Source organism: Pseudorasbora parva, chromosome 21 (genome assembly GCF_024679245.1).
Source record: "Pseudorasbora parva isolate DD20220531a chromosome 21, ASM2467924v1, whole genome shotgun sequence".
NCBI classification, from domain to species: domain Eukaryota; kingdom Metazoa; phylum Chordata; class Actinopteri; order Cypriniformes; family Gobionidae; genus Pseudorasbora; species Pseudorasbora parva.
The window spans coordinates 38105164-38111665 of record NC_090192.1 but is presented as its reverse complement, the minus strand read 5'-3'; the positions used below and the strand labels follow the sequence as shown (position 1 = coordinate 38111665).

At 33.6% G+C, this 6502-nt stretch overlaps 2 long non-coding RNA genes across 4 annotated transcripts; both read right to left on the bottom strand.

Annotated features, from left to right (window-relative positions):
* Positions 1 to 2597: 2597 nt before the first annotated feature.
* Positions 2598 to 4732, bottom strand: LOC137055904 (uncharacterized). Of its 3 annotated transcripts, none has more exons than XR_010900118.1 (4): positions 4483 to 4732; positions 4202 to 4359; positions 3996 to 4091; positions 2598 to 3009 (listed from the first exon to the last, which is right to left on the bottom strand). It is a non-coding gene; the product is annotated as an uncharacterized lncRNA (long non-coding RNA). The 3 variants fall into 3 exon arrangements; XR_010900117.1 differs by having other exon boundaries at positions 4475 to 4731; XR_010900119.1 differs by having other exon boundaries at positions 4528 to 4731.
* Positions 4733 to 4882: 150 nt separating this feature from the next.
* On the bottom strand, positions 4883 to 6451 carry LOC137056216 (uncharacterized). Its single transcript, XR_010900238.1, has 5 exons — positions 5890 to 6451; positions 5494 to 5542; positions 5308 to 5394; positions 5131 to 5193; positions 4883 to 5052 (listed from the first exon to the last, which is right to left on the bottom strand). It is a non-coding gene; the product is annotated as an uncharacterized lncRNA (long non-coding RNA).
* Between the last annotated feature and the right edge of the window lie 51 nt (positions 6452 to 6502).

The following is a 6502-nucleotide window of genomic DNA, read 5'->3' as shown; positions in this document are numbered from 1 at the left end:
GTAAATTAACAACTTGACCATTATTTTAAGGATTATATCATTAATGACAAATTACAGTAATTCTTATTTTTTATACAAGAAAATTACTGTATTTTTTAAATAATATTTTTCTGTTTTCATAAATTACGTACAAATGCATGTAAAATTATAAATAATATTTGTAAATTAACAACTTGACCATTATTTTAATGAATATATCATTCATGACAAATTACAGTAATTCTCAGTTTTTTTATACAGGAAATTACCTTATTTTTACAGTATTTGTTTCTATTTTCATAAATTACATAAAAATTCATGCAAAATTACAAACAATATCTGTAAATTAACAACTTGACTATTATTTTAAGGACTATATCATTAATGTCAAATTACAGTAATTCTTATTTTTCTATACAGAAAAAATACTGTATTTTTTATATAGTATTTTTCTGTTTTCATAAATTACATACAAATGCATGTAAAATTACAATTAATATCTGTAAATTAACAACTCAACCATTATTTTAAGGATCATATCGTTCATGACAAATTACAGTAATTCTCAGTTTTTAATACAGGAAATTACCTTATTATTTATACAGTAATTTTTTCTATTTTCATAAATTACATAAAATTCATCTAAAATTACAAACAATATCTGTAAATTAACAACTTGACTATTATTTTAAGGACTATATCATTAATGACAAATAACAGTAATTCTTATTTTTTATACAGGAAAATGACTATTATTTATAGAGTAGATCTCTGTTTTCATAAATTTGATAAACATTAATGTAAAATTACAAACAATATCTGTAAATTAATATTTTGACTGCAAGTTTTAGTATTAAATCATTAATGACAAATAACAGTAAATCAAATATTTATGAGAAAATCACTATATTATGGTATTTTTTCTGTTTTCTTAAATTATATACAAATTCAACTCTGGCCTAGATGAAGAAAGCCAAGAATTCTGACAAAAGTAAAATAAGTATCAGGAAAAAACAAATGATAGTTAAACACGTTTATTTTTGTCAAAACCTTGGAAAAAAACACATTTGAAAATAAAGCATTCTTCTATTAAATTCGGGAGTTAAAAGGGATGGTTCACCAAAAAATAAAATAAAATAATTGTCATTATTTACCCATCAAACCTGTACAAGTTTCTTTTTCTGTTTGAACACAGAAGCTGTTATGAAGAATGTTGGTAACCAGACAGCTAACTGACTTCAAACTGACCTCCATAACAGTAGTCCATGACAGTCAGCTGTCTGGTTACCAACATTCTTCATAACAAACAGAAAAAGAAACTTGTACAGGTTTGGTGGGTAAATGATGGCCTTTTTTCGCCATGATTTGCACATGAGCATCAGAATTGGACCACAAAGCACGAATCCTGATGAATCATGTGTGCTTTTACATCACGTGGATGGCCGGGTGCGTGTGCGTGGCTTACCTGAGGAACACATGGCCCCAGGATGCACTATGGGAAGAAGGCGAGCCGGCGGAGGCAGTGTGATGCTTTGGGCAATGTTCTGCTGGGGAACCTTGCACTGTAAAAAAAAAATAGTTGAGAAAACGTAAAAATGTAAGGCAACTTGATGCAGTAAGACTTTTGAGTTGTCCCAACAATAATTTTTTAATTCTTCCCAGTAAAGATCATTTGTTCAGCCAACATAAATTTGTTTGTTCACGCAATATTGATAGTCGTATTTTGCTAATAAAAATATTCTTGTCACAGCAACTGAAACAACAATTACTGTTGTTGAGGTAATTTATATTTTTCTGTTTCCTGAACGCAAAATAAAGTGTCACCACACTATCCTTCCTATAATTATTTTAGTGACTTTACATCTATTTACAAATGACAGAAATGTAGTTATTTTGATCCGTTTATTTCAGTTGTAAGCACATGCATGTACATACATTTTAAAAGAATGTAGTGAAATGTTATATAATTTACATTTACATTTATGCATTTGGCAGACGCTTTTATCCAAAGCGACTTAAATTGCTTTTTAAGGTACACATTTTACATTTTTGTCAGTTCTTGCTTTCCCTGGGAATCGAACCCATGGCCTTGGCGTTGCTAGCGCCACGCTCTACTGTTTAAGCTACAGGAAAGAATAATTCCTAAAGGGATAGTTCACCCAAAATTGAAAAAAATTGTCATTTACCCATACGCAGGTCGCTTCAAACTTGCAAGTGTCTGTATTCTGTTGAACACAAAGGAAGATATTTTGAAGAATGTTGGTAACCAGACAGTTGACGGCACCCATTGGCTTACATAGTAGGGGGGAAAAATACTATGTAGAGTACAGTCAATGGCTACTGTTAACTGTCTGGTTACCAACATTCTTCTAAATATCTTCCTTTGTGTTCAACAGAATACAGACACATTCAAGTCAGGAACAACCTAGGTTGAGTAAATGACTTTTTGGTTTTCATTTTTGGCCAAACTTACCCTTTAATTAACACTTGTCCAAATTTGCTTAAAATATCTTTAGGACAAAGCAAAGACAAACAGGTCACTCAATGCCAGATCCATAAATAATAAATATTCACACAAATGCTGGTTTTTTTTTTTTACACTCTAAACAGTTTCACTATTTTATGGCTTATCAATATGAGTGCAGTGTTTCATTGTAAAAGAGCTTGCAATCTGTAATTAAAAACATAAAAAAAAACGTATCCACAACACTGCAATGCACAGTTTTCATACAGTGTCTTTTGAGTAAAACTGTCCATTTAAACAGTCCGTACAAAACTTCAATGCTTGTTTTTTATTTTGAATGTCTCAAATGAAACTTTTTTTTAAAACATTAAAAGAACTGGAAACACTGGTCCAACTCTGCCTCACGCACAACCATTTTGTTACCAGTCTTAGGATCATCTTAGGATAGGAAAACTTCTTCCAGAACAACCCCCTCCAGTACAACAGCAAGTTTTGATAAATGGTGATGTTGTTTGGGTGTTATCGTCCAGCACATAGAAAATGTCAACAGGGGCCGCTTTTGTTTCCTGTGACACAAACACAATAAGAAATATATTTTAGTTTAGAATTGAATTAGTTAATTTTGTAAAAAATTAATTAAGATGGGGGTGGGGATGAGGGGTTGACAATACATAAATTGTATGCACTAATTGTAAACTTTGTATTGGTAAATAGTTTTATAATGTGAAATCCTTATTCAGAAGTGGACATTATAATATGACAGATAACACAAAGAATGGCATGACCAAGTAAATAAGCAGAAAACACCAAAGAGAGAGAGTTTAAACTAGGGGTGTCCAATCCTGTTCTATGGGTCACTGTGCTGATGAGTTTAGCTTTAACTCCAACTACACGTATCTGAACCAGATAATCAAGGTTTACAAGATTACTAGAAACTTCCAGGTAGGTTGGAGCCATAGAAGAGCAGGTTTGGACATCCCTGCTTTAAATGGTTAATTCACCCAAAAAATTAAATTCTGTCATTATTTACTCACCTTTAGTTCGATCCAAACCGTAAGACTTTCCTTTATCTTGAAAACAGCAATTAAGATATTTTTGATGAAATCTGATTGATTTCTGTCCCTCCATTGACAGCCAATACAACAACCACTTTTAAGGCCCAGAAAGGTATTAAAGACATAAAAATAATCCATTTGACTCCAGAGGCGTAACCTCAATTTGATTAGCGATGCAATTGCTCTGCATGTAAAAAAATTACTTTTTTTTTTTCTCTTATTCATGTCACTTCACAAAACTGAGGTTAAACACCTGGAGTCACATGGTCTACTCTACTTCAATGTTTTTACTACCTTGTGGGGCTTGAAAAGTTACAGTTGCATAGACTGTCAATAGAGGGACAGAAATCTCTCAGGTTTTATTTCAAATATCTTCATTGGTGTTCTGAAAATTAATGACAGTCTTACAGGTTTGGAATGACAAGAGGAAAAGTAATTTATGACAGACTTTACATGTTTGGAATAACCCTTTAAGCCTTTTGAAGACTGATACGTACATTACACTTCTTGAATAGCTCGGCTGGGTTCTCGCAAAGAAATACAGGCAGGCCTTGTAGAGCAGGAGTCCTCCTGTGATCATCTATGTCTGTTGTCTAGAAAAACATACAAAAGAAACAACCAAATAGCTTAGGTATAAAAATGTTATTCATCATCAGCCAAAGTAACACAGATCAAGCTATCAAAACATTGAAATTGAACTTACCCTGTCATGAAGTATTTCTAGGAGTGCATCCATGTCCTGTCCGAAAGCTCTTTTCTGTCTCTGTAAAGTTTCAGGAGCTTTGGTGTGTACATGCCAATGGCTGCCATGAAGTCTCCCAGAAGGTCTTTGTTGGTGATTCTGAAAAACTCCTCAAAAACCTGTTCATAAACAATTAATTTGTATTAATGCAATAAATAATACAATTCAAATCAAATGAGAGAATTGGTATTGGGAATGTTAAAGGCCAATTTCTAAGCAGTTTGTAAATAATACCTTTGTACAGAGAATGTGGGAGGACCCTTCAGAAGTGTTGAGACTATTAGTACCAAACGATGAGATGGTAGGCTGTTGGTTTCATCAAGTGACCACAGGAGTTGGACCACTGACTATGCAAGACTGCTCTTTCATTGGGCAGTTCTGAGATCTCCGACAGGTTGCAAAGTCCTCAAATTGCAGGGGGAAAAAAACTGTCCTTTTAGTAGCTTCACTTGAAGTATATTGTTGAGAGAGTCCACAGATTCCGGCACTTCCGGAAGCCTGACTCGCCGGGCTTCAGTGGAGGATATGACAACTCACAGTAGAAAAGGCTGTTTATCAAAAAGAATCAATTTCAATTATTTAATTAATAAATTAAAAATAAGTTAAAAAACAAAGTTGCCACATACCATTAAATATGCAGTTCTGAGATCTCCGACAGGTTGCAAAGTCCTCAAATTGCAGGGGGAAAAAAACTGTCCTTTTAGTAGCTTCACTTGAAGTATATTGTTGAGAGAGTCCACAGATTCCGGCACTTCCGGAAGCCTGACTCGCCGGGCTTCAGTGGAGGATATGACAACTCACAGTAGAAAAGGCTGTTTATCAAAAAGAATCAATTTCAATTATTTAATTAATAAATTAAAAATAAGTTAAAAAACAAAGTTGCCACATACCATTAAATATGCATTCAGTGCTGCAGATATGTCCTCAGGGTTACAAACACAGGCTCTCCAAAACTGTATGGAATCAAAGGGTGATAATCAGTTAAGTCACCAGTAAAAAAGACAAACATGTCAGCATAGATGCTTTCAACAAGTTTGTTTGTTCAAGATCTTAAATGCACTATTTACCAGGTGGAGAGTCGTTCTGATATAAAGGACACTTTGGCAGAGCAGAGCAACATGTTATCTTGAACTCAGGCTGTCCATTGCAGTGTCCTGCATAAAGGATGTTCTTAGAATTGAGTTCCATGCAGACAAACATATGTGGACAGTGAGACAGTGTGCAAATGTGGAAACTTTCTTTATACAGCATACCTCAGTGTTGCATCCAACAATATGCTAACAACATCCAATTTGGATCATTCTGGAAAATAGAAAATTATCAGTTCGAACCTATTGTAAACATCACAACCGTATATTATTTAAAATTATTATAAAATAAACAAAAAAATGCTATGCATAGTCTTATTCTACACTTTTTTTCTTTGTCCCCATATTTAAAATCATATGATGTATAGCTCTCAATGTTTAAAAAATAAATAAATATTTCGTTCTAAACACACTCATAAACATACATCTGCGTGTGATTTGTAACGACGAAAATGCACATTGAAACGGCTAAAATACATTTAACATTACATAATAGTTTATATATCCATACATTGTGTGCGCAGCTTACAAATTAAACATTAACACATAACACGTTCTTACCTCACTCTCCGCTGTCTTCCTCTCTCATAAACGCGGTTCAACGCAGATATATCAGTTTATCAGCGCCACCTAGAGACAAATAAGAAAAGAAAACCTCAACTAACAATAAAGGACTTGAATACTCGTGCTAAACAAACATATTACTCGCTAATTTCAGTTTTTTTTATCTTGGCTATTGTATTGAAACGTTATTGTATTAAGAACTTTAATGAGCTGATCTTTATCTGAGCAGTGACAAACATTAAAAATGTTAGGCCACACGCCTTTTAACAATACACAACCAATCGTATGTCTAACAATAACACTGTCCGCTTGAGAATATGCAATTCATTGCATGCATGAAATGAAAAGTAATATTAATACTTACCAACTGAAGTATGGCAATATTAGATCCTTGAAAAGGCAGGAGGATGAGCGAACTTCAAAACAAGCCAGGAGCTACCCGTGCAAAATGGAGAAGGAAACCCCGTGCATTTCGGCGCGATTTTCTGGCTCATCACGCATGCGCAAACTATTCAGATCGTAGGTTTTCTGCTCAACACAAAAATGTTTGTCCAGAAAACTTTGTTTAATATGTAGTGTGACATTTTGGAGAATTTTGTTGAGCTAACAT